Source organism: Pristiophorus japonicus, chromosome 28 (assembly GCF_044704955.1).
Source record: "Pristiophorus japonicus isolate sPriJap1 chromosome 28, sPriJap1.hap1, whole genome shotgun sequence".
Taxonomy (NCBI): Eukaryota; Metazoa; Chordata; class Chondrichthyes; family Pristiophoridae; genus Pristiophorus; species Pristiophorus japonicus.
Window position 1 is genome coordinate 1,638,999 of NC_092004.1, and position 24,294 is coordinate 1,663,292.

A 24,294-nucleotide genomic window follows, 5' to 3' on the forward strand; every position below is an offset into this window, starting at 1 on the left:
ATGGTGTGTGGAATGATGCGTGGAATGATGTGTGGAATGAGGTGTGGAATGAGGTGTTGAATGAGGTGTGGAATAATGCGTGGAATGATGCGTGGAATGATGTGTGGAATGATGTGTGGAATGAGGTGTGGAATGATGTGTGGAATGATGTGTAGACTGAGGTGTGGAATGAGGTGTGGAATGATGTTTGCAATTACGGGTGGAATGAGTTGTGGAATGAGGCAAGGTATGACGTGTGGAATGATATGTGGAATGATTTGTGGCAAAATATGTGTAATGAGTTGGGAATGATGTGTGGAATGATGTGTGGACTGAGGTGGGGAATGATGTTTGGAATGATGTGTGGAATGATGTGTAGAATGAGGTGTGGAATCATGGGTGGAATGATGTGTGGAATGATGTGTGGAATGATCTGGTGAATGATGTGTGGAATGAGGTGTGGAATGATGTAGGGACTGAGGTGTGGAATGAGGTGTGGAATGATGTTTGCAATGACGGCTGGAATTAGTTGTGGAATGATGTGTGGAATGAAGTGTGGAATGAAGTGTGGAATGATGTGTGGAGTAACATGTGGAATGTTGTGTGGAATGAAGTGTGGAATGATGTGTAGATTGATGTGTGGATTGAGGTGTGGAATGAAATGTGGAATGATGTGTGGAATAATGTTTGGAATTATGGGTGGAATGATATGTGGAATGAGGTGTGGAATGATGTTTGGAATGATGTGTGTAATGATTTTAGAATGAAGTATGGAATGATGGGTGGAATGATGTGTGGAATGATGTGTGGAATGACCGGTTGAATGAGTTGTGGAATGATGCATGGAATGATGTGAGGAATGTTGTGTGGAATGATGTTTGGAATGATGTGTGGAATGATGTGTGGAATGATGTGTGGAATAATGTGTGGAATGAGGTTTGGAATGATGTGTGGAATGATGATTGGAATGATGTGAGTAATGATGCGTGGAATGACGGGTGGAATGAGTTGTGGAATGATGTGTGGAACTTTGGGTGGAATGATGTGTGGAATGATGTGTGGAATGATGTTTAGAATGAGGTGGGAATGATGTTTGGAATGGAGTCTGGAACGAGGTGTGGAATGATGCGTGGAATGATGTGTTAAATGAGGTGTGGAATGTGGTGTGGAATGATGCGTGGAATGATGTGTGGAATGATGTGGGGAATGATGTGTGGAATGAGGTCTGGAATGATGTGTGGAATAATGTGTAGACTGAGGTGTGGAATGAGGTGTGGAATGATGTGTGCAATTACGGGTGGAATGAGTTGTGGAATGATGCATGGTATGATTTGTGGAATGATATGTGGCATCATGTGTGGAATGATGTGTCGACTGAGGTGTGGAATAATGTTTGGAATGATGTGTGGAATGATGTGAAGAATGAGGTGTGGAATCATGGGTGGAATGATGTGTGGAATGAGGTGTGGAATGAGTTGTGGAATGATGAGTGGAATGATGTGTGGAATGATGTGTGGAATGATGTGTGGACTGAGGTGTGGAATGAGGTGTGGAATGATGTGTGCAATGTCGGGTGAAATGAGTTGCGGAATGCTGCATTATATGATGTGTGGAATGATGCGTGGAATGGTGTGTGGAATGATACGTGGAATGAGGTGGGAATGATGTGCGGAATGAGGGGTGGAATGTATTTTGGAATATGGTGTGGAATGATGAGTGGAATGTTGAGTGGAATGATGAGTGGAATGATGTGTGGAGTGAGGTGTGGAATGTTGTGTGGAATAATGTGTGGTTTGACGTGTGGAATAATGAGTGGAATGAGGTTTGGAAAGATGTTTGGAATGATGTTTAGAACGAAGTGTGGAATGATGTGTGGGATGATGGGTGGAATGATGAGTGGAATGATGTGTGGAATGATGTGTGGAATGAGTTGTGGAATGTGGTGTGGAATGATGTGTGGAATGATGAGTGGAATGATGTGTGGAATGAAGTGTGGAATGAAGTGTGGAATGATGTGTGGAATGAGTTGTGGAATGTGGTGTGGAATGATGTGTGGAATGATGAGTGGAATGATGTGTGGAATGAAGTGTGGAATGATGTGTGGAATGAAGTGTGGAATGATGTTTGGAATGATGTTTGGCATGATGTGTAGCATGAGGTGTGGAATGGCGAGTTGAATAATATGTGGAATGAGGTGTGGAATGATGTGTGGGTGATGTGTGGGATGATGTGTGCAATGATGAGTGGAATGATGTGTGGAAGAATGTGTGGTATGAGTTGTAACTGTGGTGTGGAATGATGTGTTGAATGATGTGTGGAATGATATGTGGAATTATGTGTGGAATGATGTGTGGAATGATGAGTGTAATGAGATGTGGAATGATGTCTGGAATGATGTGTGGAATGATGTGTGGAATGATGTGTGGAATGATGTGTAGCATGAGGTGTGGAATGGTGAGTTGAATAATATGTGGAATGATGTGTCGAATGATGTGTGGAATGAGGTGTGGACAGATGTTTGGAATAATGTGTGGATTGATGTGTGGATTGAGGTGTGGAATGATATGTGGAATGACGTGAGGAATGATGTGTGGAATGATGTGTAGACTGAGGTGTGGAATGAGGTGTGGAATGATGTGTGCAATTACGGGTGGAATGAGTTGTGGAATGATGCATGATATGATGTGTGGAATGATATGTGGAATGATGTGTGGAATGATATGTGGAATGATGTGAAGAATGAGGTGTGGAATCATGGGTGGAATTATGTGTGGAATGATGTGTGGAATGATGTGTGGAATGAGGTGTGGAATGATGTGTGGAATGCTGTGTGGACTGAGGTGTGGAATGAGGTGTGGAATGATGTGTGCAATGACGGGTGGAATGAGTTGTCGAATGATGCATGGTATGATGTGTGGAATGATGTCTGGAATGATGTGTGGAATGCTGTGTGGAATGATGTGTGGAGTGATGAGTGGAAGAATGCGTGGAATGAGTTTTGGAATGAAGTTTGGAATGATGTTTACAAAGAGCTGTGGAATGATGTGTGGGATGATGTGTGGAATGATGATTGGAATGACGTGTAGAATGAGGTTTGGAATGAGGTGTGGAATGATGTGTGGAATGAGGTTTGGAATGATGTATGGAATGATGTGTGGAATGATGTGTAGAATGAAGTGTGGAATCATGGGTGGAATGATGTGTGGAATGATGTGTGGAATGATGTGTGGAATGATGTGTGGAATTATGTGTGGAATGAGGTTTGGAATGATGTGTGGAATGATGTTTGGAATGATGTGTGGAATGATGCGTGGAATGATGTGTGGAATGATGTGTGGAATGATGTGGTGGAAAGATGTTTGGAATGATGTGTGGAATGAGGTTTGGAATGATATTTGGAATGAGGTGATGAATGATGTGTGGAATGATGTGTGAAATGATGTGTGGAATGTTTTGTGGAATGAGGTGTGCAATGATGTGTGGAATGAAGTGTGAAATGAAGTGTGGAATGATGTGTGGAGAAACATGTGGAATGATGTGTGGAATGATGTGTGGAATGATGTGTAGATTGATGTGTGGATTGAGGTGTGGTATGAAATGTGGAATGAGGTGTGGAATGATGTTTGGAATGATGTGTAGAATGAGGTTTGTAATGATGTGTGGAATGATGTTTAGAATGAGCAGGGAATGATGTGTGGAAGGAAGTGTGGAATGAGGTGTGGAATGATGCGTGGAATGATGTGTGGAATGAGGTGTGGAATGAGGTGTGAATGATGTGTAGAATTATGTGTGGAATGAGGTTTGGAATGATGTGTGGAATGATGTGGTGGAAAGATGTTTGGAATGATGTGTGGAATGAGGTTTGGAATGATATTTGGAATGAGGTGATGAATGATGTGTTGAATGATGTGTGGAATGATGTGTGGAATGATTTGTGGAATGAGGTGTGCAATGATGTGTGGAATGAAGTGTGGAATGAAGTGTGCAATGATGTGTGGAGAAACATGTGGAATGATGTGTGGAATGATGTGTGGAATGATGTGTAGATTGATATGTGGATTGAGGTGTGGTATGAAATGTGGAATGAGGTGTGGAATGATGTTTGGAATGATGTTTGGAAAGATGTGTAGAATGAGGTTTGTAATGACGGGTGGAATGATGATTGGAATGATGTGTGGAATGATGCGTGGAATGACGGATGGAATGAGTTGTGGAATGATGCGTGGAATGATGTGTGGAATGATGTGTGGAATGATGTGTGGAATGACGTTTAGAATGAGGTGGGAATGATGTGTGGAAGGAAGTGTGAAATGAGGTGTGGAATGATGCGTGGAATGATGTGTGGAATGAGGTGTGGAATGAGGTGTGGAATGAGGTGTGGAATAATGCGTGGAATGATGCGTGGAATGATGTGTGGAATGATGTATGGAATGAGGTGTGGAATGATGTGTGGAATGATGTGTAGACTGAGGTGTGGAATGAGGTGTGGAATGATGTTTGCAATTACGGGTGGAATGAGTTGTGGAATGATGCAAGGTATGATGTGTGAATGATATGTGGAATGATGTGTGGAATAATATGTGTAATGAGTTGGGAATGATGTGTGGAATGATGTGTGGACTGAGGTGTGGAATGTTGTTTGGAATGATGTGTGGAATGATGTGTAGAATGAGGTGTGGAATCATGGGTGGAATGTTGTGAGGAATGATGTGTGGAATGATGTGGTGAATGATGTGTGGAATGAGATGTGGAATGATGTCTGGACTGAGGTATGGAATGAGGTGTGGAATGATGTTTGCAATGACGGCTGGAATTAGTTGTGGAATGATATGTGGCATGAAGTGTGGAATGAAGTGTGGAATGATGTGTGGAGTAACATGTGGAATGTTGTGTGGAATGATGTGTGGAATGATGTGTAGATTGATGTGTGGATTGAGGTGTGGAATGAAATGTGGAATGATGTGTGGAATGATGTTTGGAATTATGGGTGGAATGATATGTGGAATGAGGTGTGGAATGATGTTTGGAATGATGTGTGTAATGATGTGTAAAATAAAGTATGGAATGATGGGTGGAATGATGTGTGGAATGATGTGTGGAATGACCGGTTGAATGAGTTGTGGAATGATGCATGGAATGATGTGAGGAATGTTGTGTGGAATGATGTTTGGAATGATGTGTGGAATGATGTGTGGAATGATGTGTGGAATAATGTGTGGAATGAGGTTTGGAATGATGTGTGTAATGATGCGTGGAATGACGGGTGGAATGAGTTGTGGAATGATGTGTGGAATGATGGGTGGAATGATGTGTGGAATGATGTGTGTAATGATGTTTAGAATGAGGTGGGAATGATGTGTGGAATGAAGTGTGGAACGAGGTGTGGAATGGTGCGTGGAATGATGTGTGGAATGATGTGGGGAATGATGTGAGGAATGAGGTCTGGAATGATGTGTGGAATAATGTTTAGACTGAGGTGTGGAATGAGGTGTGGAATGATGTGTGCAATTACGGGTGGAATGAGTTGTGGAATGATGCATGGTATGATTTGTGGAATGATATGTGGCATGATGTGTGGAATGATATGTGGAATGAGGTGGGAATGATGTGTGGAATGATGTGTCGACTGAGGTGTGGAATGATGTTTGGAATGATGTGTGGAATGATGTGAAGAATGAGCTGTGAAATCATGGGTGGAATGATGTGTGGAATGATGTGTGGAATGAGGTGTGGAATGATATGTGTAATGATGATTGGAATGATGTGTGGAATGATGCGTGAAATGACGGGTGGAATGAGTTGTGGAATGATGTGTGGAATGATGTTTAGAATGAAGTTGGAATGATGTGTGGAAGGAAGTGTGGAATGAGGTGTGGAATGATGCGTGGAATGATGTGTGGAATGAGGTGTGGAATGAGGTGTGGAATGAGGTGTGGAATAATGCGTGGAATGATGCGTGGAAAGATGTGTGGAATGATGTGTGGAATGAGGTATGGAATGATGTGTGGAATGATGTGTAGACTGAGGTGTGGAATGAGGTGTGGAATGATGTTTGCAATTACGGGTGGAATGAGTTGTGGAATGAAGCAAGCTATGATGTGTGGAATGATATGTGGAATGATGTGTGGAATGATATGTGTAATGAGTTGGGAATGATGTGTGGAATGACGTGTGGACTGAGGTGTGGAATGATGTTTGGAATGATGTGTGGAATGATGTGTAGAATGAGGTTTGGAATCATGGGCGGAATGATGTGTGGAATGATGTGTGGAATGATGTGGTGAATGATGTGTGGAATGAGGTGTGGAATGATGTCTGGACTGAGGTGTGGAATGAGGTGTGGAATGATGTTTGCAATGACGGCTGGAATTAGTTGTGGAATGATGTGTGGAATGAAGTGTGGAATGAAGTGTGGAATGATGTGTGGAGTAACATGTGGAATGTTGTGTGGAATGATGTGTGGAATGATGTGTAGATTGATGTGTGGATTGAGGTGTGGAATGAAATGTGGAATGATGTGTGGAATGATGTTTGGAATTATGAGTGGAATGATATGTGGAATGAGGTGTGGAATGATGTTTGGAATGATGTGTGTAATGATGTGTAGAATGAAGTATGGAATGATGGGTGGAATGATGTGTGGAATGATGTGTGGAATGACCGGTTGAATGAGTTGTGGAATGATGCATGGAATGATGTGAGGAATGTTGTGTGGAATGATGTTTGGAATAATGTGTGGAATGATGTGTGGAATGATGTGTGGAATAATGTGTGGAATGAGGTTTGGAATAATGCGTGGAATGATGATTGGAATGATGTGTGTAATGATGCGTGGAATGACGGGTGGAATGAGTTGTGGAATGATGTGTGGAATGATGGGTGGAATGATGTGTGGAATGATGTGTGTAATGATGTTTAGAATGAGGTGGGAATGATTTGTGGAATGAAGTGTGGAACGAGGTGTGGAATGATGCGTGGAATGATGTGTTAAATGAGATGTGGAATGTGGTGTGGAATGATGCGTGGAATGATGTGTGGAATGATGTGGGGAATGATGTGTGGAATGAGGTCTATAATGATGTGTGGAATAATGTGTAGACTGAGGTGTGAAATGAGGTGTGGAATGATGTGTGCAATTACGGGTGGAATGAGTTGTGGAATGATGCATGGTATGATTTGTGGAATGATATGTGGCATGATGTGTGGAATGATATGTGGAATGAGGTGGGAATGATGTGTGGAATGATGTGTCGACTGAGGTGTGGAATGATGTTTGGAATGATGTGTGGAATGATGTGAAGAATGAGGTGTGGAATCATGGGTGGAATGATGTGTGGAATGATGTGTGGAATGATTTGTGGAATGATGAGTGGAATGATGTGTGGAATGATGTGTGGAATGATGTGTGGACTGAGGTGTGGAATGAGGTGTGGAATGATTTGTGCAATGTCGGGTGAAATGAGTTGCGGAATGCTGCATGATATGATGTGTGGAATGATGCGTGGAATGGTGTGTGGAATTATACGTGGAATGAGGTGGGAATGATGTGCGGAATGAGGGGTGGAATGTATTGTGGAATATGGTGTGGAATGATGAGTGGAATGATGAGTGGAATGATGAGTAGAATGATGTGTGGAATGACGTGTGGAATGATGTGTGGAATGATGTGTGGAGTGAGGTGTGGAATGTTGTGTGGAATAATGTGTGGTTTGACGTGTGGAATAATGAGTGGAATGAGGTTTGGAAAGATGTATGGAATGATGTTTAGAACGAAGTGTGGAATGATGTGTGGGATGATGGGTGGAATGATGAGTGGAATGATGTGTGGAATGATGTGTGGAATGAGTTGTGGAATGTGGTGTGGAATGATGTGTGGAATGATGAGTGGAATGATGTGTGGAATGAAGTGTGGAATGAAGTGTGGAATGATGTGTGGAATGAGTTGTGGAATGTGGTGTGGAATGATGTGTGGAATGATGAGTGGAATGATGTGTGGAATGAAGTGTGGAATGATGTGTGGAATGAAGTGTGGAATGATGTTTGGAATGATGTTTGGAATGATGTGTAGCATGAGGTGTGGAATGGTGAGTTGAATAATATGTGGAATGAGGTGTGGAATGATGTGTGGGTGATGTGTGGGATGATGTGTGCAATGATGAGTGGAATGATGTGTGGAAGGATGTGTGGTATGAGTTGTAACTGTGGTGTGGAATGATGTGTTGAATGATGTGTGGAATGATATGTGGAATTATGTGTGGAATGATGTGTGGAATGATGAGTGTAATGAGATGTGGAATGATGTCTGGAATGATGTGTGGAATGATGTGTGGAATAATGTGTGGAATGATGTGTAGCATGAGGTGTGGAATGGTGAGTTGAATAATATGTGGAATGATGTGTCGAATGATGTGTGGAATGAGGTGTGGAATGATGTTTGGAATAATGTGTGGATTGATGTGTGGATTGAGATGTGGAATGATATGTGGAATGACGTGAGGAATGATGTGTGGAATGATGTGTGTAATGATGTTTGGAATGATATGTTAAATGATGTGTGGAATGATGTGTGGAATGTTATGTGGAATGATGTGTGGAATGATGTGTTGAATGATATGTGGAATGATGTGTGGAATGATGTGTGGAATGATGTTTGGAATGACGTGTGGAAAGATGTGAGGAATGGTATGTGGAATGATGTGTGGAATGATGTATCGAATGAGGTGTGGAATGATGTGTGGAATGATGTGGTGAATGATGTGTGGAATGAGGTGTGGAATGATGTCTGGACTGAGGTGTGGAATGAGGTGTGGAATGATGTTTGCAATGACGGCTGGAATTAGTTGTGGAATGATGTGTGGAATGAAGTGTGGAATGAAGTGTGGAATGATGTGTGGAGTAACATGTGGAATGTTGTGTGGAATGATGTGTGGAATGATGTGTAGATTGATGTGTGGATTGAGGTGTGGAATGAAATGTGGAATGATGTGTGGAATGATGTTTGGAATTATGAGTGGAATGATATGTGGAATGAGGTGTGGAATGATGTTTGGAATGATGTGTGTAATGATGTGTAGAATGAAGTATGGAATGATGGGTGGAATGATGTGTGGAATGATGTGTGGAATGACCGGTTGAATGAGTTGTGGAATGATGCATGGAATGATGTGAGGAATGTTGTGTGGAATGATGTTTGGAATAATGTGTGGAATGATGTGTGGAATGATGTGTGGAATAATGTGTGGAATGAGGTTTGGAATAATGCGTGGAATGATGATTGGAATGATGTGTGTAATGATGCGTGGAATGACGGGTGGAATGAGTTGTGGAATGATGTGTGGAATGATGGGTGGAATGATGTGTGGAATGATGTGTGTAATGATGTTTAGAATGAGGTGGGAATGATTTGTGGAATGAAGTGTGGAACGAGGTGTGGAATGATGCGTGGAATGATGTGTTAAATGAGATGTGGAATGTGGTGTGGAATGATGCGTGGAATGATGTGTGGAATGATGTGGGGAATGATGTGTGGAATGAGGTCTATAATGATGTGTGGAATAATGTGTAGACTGAGGTGTGGAATGAGGTGTGGAATGATGTGTGCAATTACGGGTGGAATGAGTTGTGGAATGATGCATGGTATGATTTGTGGAATGATATGTGGCATGATGTGTGGAATGATATGTGGAATGAGGTGGGAATGATGTGTGGAATGATGTGTCGACTGAGGTGTGGAATGATGTTTGGAATGATGTGTGGAATGATGTGAAGAATGAGGTGTGGAATCATGGGTGGAATGATGTGTGGAATGATGTGTGGAATGATTTGTGGAATGATGAGTGGAATGATGTGTGGAATGATGTGTGGAATGATGTGTGGACTGAGGTGTGGAATGAGGTGTGGAATGATTTGTGCAATGTCGGGTGAAATGAGTTGCGGAATGCTGCATGATATGATGTGTGGAATGATGCGTGGAATGGTGTGTGGAATTATACGTGGAATGAGGTGGGAATGATGTGCGGAATGAGGGGTGGAATGTATTGTGGAATATGGTGTGGAATGATGAGTGGAATGATGAGTGGAATGATGAGTAGAATGATGTGTGGAATGACGTGTGGAATGATGTGTGGAATGATGTGTGGAGTGAGGTGTGGAATGTTGTGTGGAATAATGTGTGGTTTGACGTGTGGAATAATGAGTGGAATGAGGTTTGGAAAGATGTATGGAATGATGTTTAGAACGAAGTGTGGAATGATGTGTGGGATGATGGGTGGAATGATGAGTGGAATGATGTGTGGAATGATGTGTGGAATGAGTTGTGGAATGTGGTGTGGAATGATGTGTGGAATGATGAGTGGAATGATGTGTGGAATGAAGTGTGGAATGAAGTGTGGAATGATGTGTGGAATGAGTTGTGGAATGTGGTGTGGAATGATGTGTGGAATGATGAGTGGAATGATGTGTGGAATGAAGTGTGGAATGATGTGTGGAATGAAGTGTGGAATGATGTTTGGAATGATGTTTGGAATGATGTGTAGCATGAGGTGTGGAATGGTGAGTTGAATAATATGTGGAATGAGGTGTGGAATGATGTGTGGGTGATGTGTGGGATGATGTGTGCAATGATGAGTGGAATGATGTGTGGAAGGATGTGTGGTATGAGTTGTAACTGTGGTGTGGAATGATGTGTTGAATGATGTGTGGAATGATATGTGGAATTATGTGTGGAATGATGTGTGGAATGATGAGTGTAATGAGATGTGGAATGATGTCTGGAATGATGTGTGGAATGATGTGTGGAATAATGTGTGGAATGATGTGTAGCATGAGGTGTGGAATGGTGAGTTGAATAATATGTGGAATGATGTGTCGAATGATGTGTGGAATGAGGTGTGGAATGATGTTTGGAATAATGTGTGGATTGATGTGTGGATTGAGATGTGGAATGATATGTGGAATGACGTGAGGAATGATGTGTGGAATGATGTGTGTAATGATGTTTGGAATGATATGTTAAATGATGTGTGGAATGATGTGTGGAATGTTATGTGGAATGATGTGTGGAATGATGTGTTGAATGATATGTGGAATGATGTGTGGAATGATGTGTGGAATGATGTTTGGAATGACGTGTGGAAAGATGTGAGGAATGGTATGTGGAATGATGTGTGGAATGATGTATCGAATGAGGTGTGGAATGGTGGGTGGAATGATGTGTGGAATGATGTGTGGAATAATGTGGAATGAGGTTTGGAATGATGTGTAGAATGCTGATTGGAATGATGTGTGGAATGATTTGTGGGATGACGGGTAGAATGAGTTGTAGAATGATGCGTGGAATTATGTGTGGAATGATGTGCGGAATGATGTGTGGAATGAGGTGTGGAATGATATGTGGAATGATGTGTGACATGATGAGTGAAATGATGTGTGGAATGTTGTGTGGAATGATGTGTGGAATGAGATGTGGAATGATGTCTGGAATGATGTGTGGAATGATGTGTGTAATGATGTGTGGACTGATGTCTGGAATGATGTGTGGAATGATGTGTGGAATGATGTGTGGAATGAGGTGTGGATTGATGTGTGGATTGAGGTGTGGAATGATATGTGGAATGACGTGAGGAATGATGTGTGGAATGATGTGTGGAATGATGTTTGGAATGATATGTTAAATGATGTGTGGAATGATGTATGGAATGTTATGTAGAATGATGTGTGGAATGATGTGTTAAATGATATGTGGAATGATGTGTGGAATGATGTGTGGAATGATGTTTGGAATGACGTGTGGAAAGATGAGAGGAATGATATGTTGAATGATGTGTGGAATGATGTATCGAATGAGGTGTGGAATGGTGGGTGGAATGATGTGTGGAATGACGTGTGGAATAATGTGGAATGAGATTTGGAATGATGTGTGGAATGCTGATTGGAACGATGTGTGGAATGATTTGTGGAATGACGGGTGGAATGAGTTGTAGAATGATGCGTGGAATTATGTGTGGAATGATGTGTGGAATGAGGTGTGAAATGATATGTGGAATGATGTCTGACATGATGAGTGAAATGATGTGTGGAATGTTGTGTGGAATGATGTGTGGAATGAGGTGTGGAATGATGTCTGGAATGATGTGTGGAATGATGTGTGGAATGATGTGTGGAATGATGTGTGTAATGATGTGTGGAATGATGTCTGGAATGATGTGTGGAATGATGTGTGGAATGATGTGTGGAATGATGTGTGGAATGATGTGTGGAACGATGTTTGTAATGATGCGTGGAATGATGTGTAGCATGAGCTGTGGAATGGTGAGTGGAATAATGTGTGGAATGATGTGTGGAATGATGTTTGGAATGATGTGTGGAATGATGTGTGGAATGACGGAAGAAATTAGTTGTGGAGTGATGCTTGGAATGATGTGTGGAATGATGTGTGGAATGATGTATGGAATAATGTGTGGAATGATGTGTGGAATGACGTGTGTAATGATGTGTGGAATGAGGTGTGGAATGATGTGTGGAATGATGTGTGGAATGATGTGTGGAACGATGTTTGTAATGATGCGTGGAATGATGTGTAGCATGAACTGTGGAATGGTGAGTGGAATAATGTGTGGAATGATGTGTGGAATGATGTTTGGAATGATGTGTGGAATGATGTGTGGAATGACGGATGAAATTAGTTGTGGAGTGATGCTTGGAATGATGTGTGGAATGATGTGTGGAATGATGTATGGAATAATGTGTGGAATGATGTGTGGAATGATGTGTGGTATGATGTGTAGAATGAGGTGTGGAAAGAAGTGTGGAATGATGTGAGGAATAATGTGTGGAATGTGGTTTGGAATGATGTGTGGAATGTTAGTTTGCAATGATGTGTGGAATGATGTGTGGAATGACGGATGGAATGAGTTGTGGAATGATGCTTGGAATGAGGTGTGAAATGAAATGTGGAATGATGTATGGAATGATGTGTGGAATGATGTTTGGAATGGTGTGTGGAATGTGGTGTGGAATGATGTGTGGAATGATGTTTGGAATGATTTGTGGAATGATATTTGATTTGATGTGTTAAATGATATCTGGAATGTTGTGTGGATTGATGTGTGGAATGATGTGTGGAATGATGCGTGGAATGATGTGTGGAATGATGTGTGGAATGAGGTGTGCAATGTAGTGTGGAATGAGGTGTGGAATAATGTGTGGAATGTGGTTTGGAATGAAGTGTGGAATGATATTTGGAATGATGTGTGGAATGATGTGTGGAATGACGGATGGAATGAGTTGTGGAATGATGCTTGGAATGATTTGTGAAATGGTGTGTGGAATGTTGTATGTAATGATGTGTGGAATGATGTGTGGAATGATACGTGGAATGATGTGTGGAATGATGTGTGGAATGATGTGGTGGAAAGATGTATGGTATGATGTGTGGAATGAGGTTTGGAATGATATTTGGAATGAGGTGTGGAATGATGTGTGGAATGATGTTTGGATTGATGTGTGGAATTAACTGTGGAATGAAGTTTGGAATGAAGTGTGGATTGATGTGTGGAATAACATGTGGATTGATGTGTGGAATGATGTGTGGATTGATGTGTGGAATGATGTTTGGAATGATGTTTGGAATGATGAGTGGAACGATGTGTGGAAGGATGTGTGGTATGAGTTGTGGAATGTGGTGTGGAATGATGTGTGGAATGATGTGCGCAATGATGTTTGTAATGAGGTGTGGAATGAGGTGTGGAATGATGTTTGGAATGATGTGTGGAATGATGTGTAGAATGAGGTATGGAATGATGGGTGGAATGATGTGTGGAATGATGTGTGGAATGTTGTGTGGAATGATGTTTAGAATGATGTGTTGAATGATGGGTGGAATGATGTGTGGAATAATGTGTGGAATGAGGTTTGAAATGATGTGTGGAATGATGATTGGAATGATGTGTGGAATGATGCGTGGAATGACAGGTGGAATGAGTTGTGGAATGATGCGTGGAATGATGTGTGGAATGATGTGTGGAATAATGTGTGGAATGATGTTTAGAATGAGTTATGGAATGATGGGTGGAAAGATGTGTGGAATGATGTGTGGAATGTTGTGTGAAATGATGTTTGGAATGATGTGTGGAATGATGTGTGGAATGATGTGTGGAATGATGTGTGGAATGATGTGTGGAATGATGTGTGGGATGATGTGTGGAATGATGTGTGGAATGATGAGTGGAATGATGTGTGGAAGGATGTGAGGTATGAGTTGTGGAATGTGGTGTGGAATGATGTGTGCAATGATGTGTGGAATGATGTGTGCACTGAGGTGTGGAATGATGTCTGGAATGATGTGTGGAATGATCTTTCGAATGATGTGTGGAATGATGTGTAGCATGAGGTGTGGAATGGTGAGTTGAATAATGTGTAGAATGATGTGTCGAATGATGTGTGGAATGAGGTGTGGAATGATGTGTGGAAGGATGTGTGGAATGAGTTGTGGAATGTGGTGTGGAAGGATGTTTTGAATGATGTGTATAATGAGGTGTGGAATGATGTCTGGAATGATGTGAGGAATGATGTGTGGAATGATATGTGGAATGATGTGTGGAATGATATATGGAATGATGTGTGGAATGATGTCTAGTATGAGTTGTGGAATGGAGAGTGGAATAATGTGTGGAATGATGTGTGGAATGATGTGTGGAATGAGGTGTGGAATGATGTGTGGAATGATGTGTGGAATTATGTGTGGAATGAGGTTTGGAATGATGTGTGTAATGGTGTGTGGAATGACGATGTAATGAGTTGTGGAATGATGCTTGGAATGAGGTGTTAAATGTTGCGTGTAATAATGTGTGGAATGACGGATGGAATGAGTTGTGGAATGATGCTTGGAATGATGTGTGGAATGATGTGTGGAATGAGGGTTGGAATGAGGTGTGGTCTGATGTGTGGAATGTTGTGTGGAATGATGTGTGGAATGATGTGTGGAATGATATGTGGAATGAAATGTGGAATGAAGTGTGGAATGATGTGTGGAATGAGGTGTTAAATGATATGTGGATTTATGTGTGGAATGATGTGTGGAATGATGTTTGGTATGACGTGTGGAATGATGTGTGGAATGATGTGTGGAATGATGTGTGGAATGATGTGTCGAATTAGGTGTGGAATGGTGGGTGGAATGATGTGTGGAATGATGTGTGGAATAATGTGTGGAATGAGGTTAGAATGATGTGTGGAATGATGCTTGGAATGATGTGTGAAATGATGTGTGGAATGACGGGTGGAATGAGATGTGGAATGATCCTTGGAATGTTGTGTCGAATGATGTGTGAAATGCTGTGTGGAATGTTCTGTGAATTGATGTGTGGAATGAGGTGTGTTATGATATGTGGAATGATGCGTGGAATGATGAGTGGAATGATGTGTGGAATGATGTGTAGAATGAGGTGTGCAATGTAGTGTGGAATGATGTGTGGAATAATGTGTCCAATCTGGTTTGGAATGATGTGTGGAATGATATTTGGAATGATGTGTGGAATGATGTGTGGAATGGCGGATGGAATGAGTTGTGGAATGATGCTTGGAATGATTTGTGAAATGATGTGTGGAATGGTGTATGGAATCATGTGTGGAATGATGTTTGGAATGATGCGTGGAATGATGTGTGAAATGTTGTGTGGAATGATGTGGTGGAATGAGGTTTGGAATGATATTTGGAATGAGGTGTGGAATGATGTGTGGAATGATGTTTGGATTGATGTGTGGAATTAGCTGTGGAATGAAGTGTGGAATGAAGTGTGGATTGATGTGTTGAATAACATGTGGATTGATGTGTGGAATGATGTGTGGAATGATGTGTGCATTGATGTGTGGATTGAGGTGTGGAATGATATGTGGAATGATGTGTGGAATGAAGTGAGGGATGATGTGTGGAATGATATTTGGAATGATGTGTGGAATGATGTGTAGAATGAGGTTTGGAATGATGTTTGGAATGATGTGTGGAATGATGTGTAGAATGAGGTATGGAATAATGGGTGGAATGATGTGTGGAATGATGTGTGGAATGTTGTGTGGAATGATGTTTGGAATGATGTGTGGAATAATGTGTGGAATGATGTGTGGAATAATGTGTGGAATGAGGTTTGGAATGATGTGTGGAATGATGATTGGAATGATGTGTGGAATGATGCGTGGAATGACATGTGGAATGAGTTGTGGAATGATGCGTGGAATGATGTGTGGAATGATGTGTGGAATAATGTGTGGAATGATGTTTAGAATGAGGTATGGAATGTTGGGTGGAATGATGTGTGGAATGATGAGTAGAATGTTGTGTGGAATGATGTTTGGAATGATGTGTGGAATGATGTGTGGAATGATGTGTGGAATGATGTGTGGAATGATGTGTGGGATGATGTGTGGGATGATGTGTGGAATGATGAGTGGAATGATGTGTGGAAGGATGTGTGGTATGAGTTGTGGAATGTGGTGTGGAATGATGTGAGGAATGATGTGGGAATGATGTGTGTAATGAGGTGTGGAATCATGTCTGGAATGATGTGTGGAGTGATGTGTGGAATGATGTGTGGAATGATGTGTAGCATGAGGTGTGGAATGGTGAGTTGAATAATGTGTGGAATGATGTGCCGAATGATGTGTGGAATGAGGTGTGGAATGTGGTGTGGAATGATGTGTGTTATGTTGTGTGGAATGACGGATGGAATGAGTTGTGGAATGATGCTTGGAATGATGTTTGGAATGATGTGTGGATGAGGTTTGGAATGATGTGTGGAATGAGGTGTGGAATGATGTGAGGAATGATGTGTGGAATTATGTGTGGAATGAGGTTTGGAATGATGTGTGTAATAGTGTGTGGAATGACGGATGGAATGAGTTGTGGAATGATGCTTGGAATGAGGTGTTTAATGTTGCGTGTAATGGTGTGTGGAATGACGGATGGAATGAGTTGTGGATTGATGCTTGGAATGATGTGTGGAATGATGTGTGGAATGAGGGTTGGAATGAGGTGTGGTATGATGTGTGGAATGTTGTGTGGAATGATGTGTGGAATGATGTGTGGAATGATATGTGGAATGATGTTTTAAATTATATCTGTAATGATGTGTGGAATGATGTGCGGGATGATATGTGGAATGAAATGTGGAATGAAGTGTGGAATGATGTGTGGAATGATGTGTGGAATGAGGTGTTAAATTATATGTGGAATTATGTGTGGAATGATGTGTGGAATGATGTTTGGTATGACGTGTGGAATGATGTGTGGAATGATGTGTGAAATGATGTGTGGAATGAGGTTAGAATGATGTGTGGAATGATGATTGGAATGATGTGTGAAATGATGTGTGGAATGACCGGTGGAATGAGATGTGGAATGATCCTTGGAATGATGTGTCGAATGACGTGTGAAATGATGTGTGGAATGTTGTGTGGATTGATGTGTGGAATGAGGTGTGTTATGATATGTGGAATGATGCGTGGAATGATGAGTGGAATGATGTGTGGAATGATGTGCAGAATGAGGTGTGCAATGTAGTGTGGAATGATGTGTGGAATAATCTGTCCAATGTGGTTTGGAATGATGTGTGGAATGATATTTGGAATGATGTGTGGAATTATGTGTGGAATGACGGATGGAATGATGCTTGGAATGATGCTTGGAATGATTTGTGAAATGATGTGTGGAATGATGTATGGAATGATGTGTGGAATGATGTGTGGAATGATGCGTGGAATGATGTGTGAAATGTTGTGTGGAATGATGTGGTGGAAAGATGTATGGTATGATGTGTGTAATGTGGTTTGGAATGATATTTGGAATGAGGTGTGGAATGATGTGTGGAATGATGTTTGGATTAATGTGTGGAATTAACTGTGGAATGAAGTGTGGAATGAAGTGTGGATTGATGTGTTGAATAGCATGTGGATTGATATGTGGAATGATGTGTGGAATGATGTGTGCATTGATGTGTGGCTTGAGGTGTGGAATGATATGTGGAATGATGTGTGGAATGAAGTGTGGGATGATGTGTGGAATGATATTTGGGATGATGTGTGGAATGATGTGTGGAATGAGGTTTGGAATGATGTTTGGAATGATGTGTGGAATGATGTGTAGAATGAGGTATGGAATGGTAGGTGGAATGATGTGTGGAATGATGTGTGGAATGTTGTGTGGAATGATGTTTGGAATGATGTGTGGAATAATGTGTGGAATGATGTGTGGAATAATGTGTGGAATGAGGTTTGGAATGATGTGTGGAATGATGATTGGAATGATGTGTGGAATGATGTGTGGAATAACGTGTGGAATGATGTTTAGAATGAGGTATGGAATGTTGGGTGGAATGATGTGTGGAATGATGTGTAGTATGTTGTGTGGAATGGTGTTTGGAATGATGTGTGGAATGATGTGTGGAATGATGTGTGGAATGATGTGTGGAATGATGTGTGGGATGATGTGTGGGATTATGTGTGGAATGATGAGTGGAATGATGTGTGGAAGGATGTGTGGTATGAGTTGTGGAATGTGGTGTGGAATGATGTGTGGAATGATGTGGGAATGATGTGTGTAATGAGGTGTGGAATGATGTCTGGAATGATGTGTGGAATGATGTGTGGAATGATGTGTGGAATGATGTGTAGCATGAGGTGTGGAATGGTGAGTTGAATAAAGTGTGGAATGATGTGTCGAATGATGTGTGGAATGAGGTGTGGAATGATGTGTGGAATGATGTGTGGAATGATGTGTGGAATGTGGTGTGGAATGATGTGTGTTATGTTGTGGAATGACGGATAGAATGAGTTGTGGAATGATGCTTGGAATGATGTTTGGAATGATGTGTGGAATGAGGGTTGGAATGATGTTTGGAATGAGGTGTGGAATGATGCGTGGAATGGCATGGAAAGCTGCGTGGAAGGATGTGTGGATTGATGTGTGGAATAACTTGTGGAATGATGTGTGGAATGATGAGTGGAATGATGTGTGGAATGATGTTTGGAATGATATGTGGAATGATGTGTGGACTAACGGATGGAATGAGTTGTGGAATGATGCTTTAAATGATGTGTGGAATGATGTGTGGAATGATGTATGGAATAATGTGTGGAATGATGTGTGGAATGATGTATGGAATAATGTGTGGAATGATTTGTGGAATGATGTGTGGAATGATGTGTAGAATGAGGTGTGGAATGTAGTGTGGAATGTCGTGAGGAATAATGAGTGGAATGTGGTTTGGAATGATGTGTGGACTGTTGTTTGCAATGATGTGTGGAATGATGTGTGGAATGACCGATGGAATGAGTTGTGTAATGATGCTTGGAATGATGTGTGAAATGATGTGTGTAATGATATGTGGAATGATGTCTTACATGATATCTGGAATGATGTGCGGAACGATGTGTGGATTGACGTGAGGAATGTTGTGTGGAATGTTGTGTGGAATGATGTGTGGAATGATGTGTGGAATGATGTGTAGAATGAGCGATGGGATGATGGGTGGAATGATGCGTGGAATGATGTATGGAATGAGGTGTGGAATGAGGTATGGAATGATGCGTGGAATGTTGCATGGAATGATGTGTGGAAGGATGTGTGGATTGATGTGTGGAATAAATTGTGGAATGGTCTGTGGAATGATGAGTGTAATGATGTGTGGAATGATGTTTGGAATCATGTTTAGAACGAGCTTTTGGAATGATGTGTCGGATGATGTGTGGGATGATGTGTGGAATGATGAGTGGAATGATGTGTGGAAGGATGTGTCGAATGAGTTGTGGAACGATGTGTGAAATGATGTGTGGAATGATGTGTGGAATGATGTGTGGATTGATGAGTGGAATGATCTGTGGAATGTTGTGTGGAATGATGTGTGGAATGAAGTGTGGAATGATGTCTGGAATAATGTGTGGAATGATGTCTGGAATGAGGTGTGGAGTGACGTGTGGAATGGTGTTTTGAATGATGTGTGGAATGATGTGTAGCATGAGGTGTGGAATGGTGAGTTGAATAATGTGTGGAATGATGTGTGGAATGATGTGTGGAATGATGTGTGGAATAATGTGTGGAATGATGTGTGGAATGATGTTTGGAATGATGTGTGGAATGATGAGTGCAATGATGTGGGGAATAATGTGTGGAATAATGTGTGGAATGAGGTTTGGAATGAAGTGTGGAATGATGATTGGAATGATGTGTGGAATGATGCTTGGAATGAGGTGTGGAGTGACGTGTGGAATGGTGTTTAGAATGATGTGTGGAATGATGTGCAGCATGAGGTGTGGAATGGTGAGTTGAATAATGTGTGGAATGATGTGTGGAATGATGTGTGGAATGATGTATGGAATAATGTGTGGAATGATGTGTGGAATGATGTTTGGAATGATGTGTGGAATGATGTGTGCAATGATGTGTGGAATAATGTGTGGAATAATGTGTGGAATGAGGTTTGGAATGAAGTGTGGAATGATGATTGGAATGATGTGTGGAATGATGCTTGGAATGACATGTGGAATGAGTTGTGGAATGATGCGTGGAATGATGTGTGGAATGATGTGTGGAATGATGTGTGGGATGATGTGTGGGATGATGTGTGGAATGATGAGTGGAATGATGTGTGGAAGGATGTGTGGTATGAGTTGTGGAATGTGGCGTGGAATGATGTGTGGAATGATGTGGGAATGATGTGTGTAATGAGGTGTGGAATGATGTCTGGAATGATGTGTGGAATGACGTGTTGAATGATGTGTGAAATGATGTGTAGCATGAGGTGTAGAATGGTGAGTTGAATAATGTGTGGAATGATGTGTAGAACGTTGTGTGGAATGAGGTGTGGAATGATGTGTCGAATTAGGTGTGGAATGATGTGTGGAATGAAGTGTGGAATGATGTTTGGAATGATGTGTGGAATGATGTGTAAAATGAGCTATGGAATGATGGGTGGAATGATGCATGGAATGATGCGTGGAAGAATGTGTGGATTGATGTGTGGAATAAATTGTGGTATGATGTGTGGAATGATGAGTGGAATGATGTGTGGAATGATGTTTGGAATGATGTTTAGAACGAGGTGTGGAATGATGTGTGGGTGATGTGTGGGATGATGTGTGCAATGATGAGTGAAATGATGTGTGGAAGGATATGTGGTATGAGTTGTAAATGTGGTGTGGAATGATGTGTTGAATGACGTGTGGAATGATATGTGGAATGATGTGTGGAATTATTTCTGGAATGATGTGTGTAATGAGGTGTGGAATGATGTCTGGAATGATGTGTGGAATGATGTATGGAATGGTGAGTTGAATAATATGTGGACTGATGTGTCGAATGATGTGTGGAATGAGGTGTGGAATGATGTTTGGAATAATATGTGGAATGAGGTGTGGAATGATGTGTGGAATGATGTGTGGAATGACGTGTGGAATGATATGTGGAATGATGTGTTAAATGATATCTGGAATGATGTGTGGAATGATGTGTGGAATGATGTGTGGAATGATGTGTGGAATGAGGTTTGGAATGATTTGTGGAATGGTGTGTGGTATGATGTGTAGAATGAGGTGTGGAAAGTAGTGTGGAATGCTGTGAGGAATAATGTGTGGAATGTGGTTTGGAATGATGTGTGGAAAGTTTGTTTGCAATGATGTGTGGAATGTTGTGTGGAATGACGGATGGAATGAGTTGTGGAATGATGCTTGGAATGATGTGTGAAATGAAATGTGGAATGATGTATGGAATGATGTGTGGAATGTTGTTTGGAATGATGTGTGGCATGTGGTGTGGAATGATGTGTAGAATGATGTTTGGAATAGAAACATAGAAACATAGAAACATAGAAACATAGAAACATAGAAACATAGACATAGAAACATAGAAACATAGAAACATAGAAACATAGAAACATAGACATAGAAACATAGAAACATAGAAACATAGAAACATAGAAACATAGAAACATAGAAACATAGAAACATAGACATAGAAACATAGAAACATAGAAACATAGAAACATAGAAACATAGAGAAACATAGAAACATAGAAACATAGAAACATATAAACATAGAAACATAGAAACATAGAAACATAGAAACATAGAAACATAGAAAACATAGAAACATAGAAACATAGAAACATAGAAAATAGGTGCAGGAGTAGGCCATTCGGCCCTTCTAGCCTGCACCGCCATTCAATGAGTTCATGGCTGAACATTCAACTTCAGTACCCCATTCCTGCTTTCTCGCCATACCCCTTGATCCCCCTAGCAGTAAGGACCTCATCTAACTCCTTTTTGAATATATTTAGTGAATTAGCCTCAACAACTTTCTGTGGTAGAGAATTCCACAGGTTCACCACTCTCTGGGTGAAGAAGTTCCTCCGCATCTCGGTCCTAAATGGCTTACCCCTTATCCTTAGACTGTGACCCCTGGTTCTGGACTTCCCCAACATTGGGAACATTCTTCCTGCATCTAACCTGTCTAACCCCGTCAGAATTTTATATGTTTCAATGAGGTCCCCTCTCATTCTTCTGAACTCCAGTGAATACAAGCCCAGTTGATCCAGTCTTTCTTGATAGGTCAGTCCCGCCATCCCGGGAATCAGTCTGGTGAACCTTCGCTGCACTCCCTCAATAGCAAGAATGTCCTTCCTCAGGTTAGGAGACCAGAACTGTACACAATACTCCAGGTGTGGCCTCACCAATGCCCTGTACAACTGTAGCAACACCTCCCTGCCCCTGTACTCAAATCCCCTTGCTATGAAGGCCAACATGCCATTTGCTTTCTTAACCGCCTGCTGCACCTGCATGCCAACCTTCAATGACTGATGTACCATGACACCCAGGTCTCTTTGCACCTCCCCTTTTCCTAATCTGTCACCATTCAGATAATAGTCTGTCTCTCTGTTTTTACCACCAAAGTGGATAACCTCACATTTATCCACATTATACTTCATCTGCCATGCATTTGCCCACTCACCTATCCTATCCAAGTCGCTCTGCAGCCTCACAGCATCCTCCTCGCAGCTCACACTGCCACCCAACTTAGTGTCATCCGCAAATTTGTAGATACTACATTTAATCCCCTCATCTAAATCATTAATGTACAGTGTAAACAGAGCTGGGGCCCCAGCACAGAACCTTGCGGTACCCCACTAGTCACTGCCTGCCATTCTGAAAAGTACCCATTTACTCCTACTCTTTGCTTCCTGTCTGACAACCAGTTCTCAATCCATGTCAGTACACTACCCCCAATCCCATGTGCTCTAACTTTGCACATCAATCTCTTGTGTGGGACCTTGTCGAACGCCTTCTGAAAGTCCAAATATACCACATCAACTGATTCTCCCTTATCCACTCTACTGGAAACATCCTCAAAAAATTCCAGAAGATTCGTCAAGCATGATTTCCCTTTCACAAATCCATGCTGACTTGGACCTATCATGTCACCTCTTTCCAAATGCACTGCTATGACATCCTTAGTAATTGATTCCATCATTTTACCCACTACCGATGTCAGGCTGACCGGTCTATAATTCCCTGTTTTCTCTCTCCCTCCTTTTTTAAAAAGTGGGGTTACATTGGCTACCCTCCACTCCATAGGAACTGATCCAGAGTCAATGGAATGTTGGAAAATGACTGTCAACGCATCCATTATTTCCAAGGCCACCTCCTTAAGTACTCTGGGATGCAGTCCATCAGGCCCTGGGGATTTATCGGCCTTCAATCCCATCAATTTCCCCAACACAATTTCCCGGCTAATAAGGATTTCCCTCAGTTCCTCCTCCTTACTAGACCCCCCGACCCCTTTTATAACCGGAAGGTTGTTCGTGTCCTCCTTCGTGAATACCGAACCAAAGTACTTGTTCAATTGGTCCGCCATTTCTTTGTTCCCCGTTATGACTTCCCCTGAATCTGACTGCAGGGGACCTACATTTGTCTTTACTAACCTTTTTCTCTTTACATATCTATAGAAACTTTTGCAATCCGTCTTAATGTTCCCTGCAAGCTTCTTCTCATACTCCATTTTCCCTGCCCTAATCAAACCCTTTGTCCTCCTCTGCTGAGTTCTAAATTTCTCCCAGTCCCCAGGTTCGCTGCTATTTCTGGCCAATTTGTATGCCACTTCCTTGGCTTTAATACTATCCCTGATTTCCCTTGATAGCCACGGTTGAGCCACCTTCCCTTTTTTATTTCTATGCCAGACAGGAATGTACAATTGTTGTAGTTCATCCATGCGGTCTCTAAATGTCTGCCATTGCCCATCCACAGTCAACCCCTTAAGTATCATTCGCCAATCCA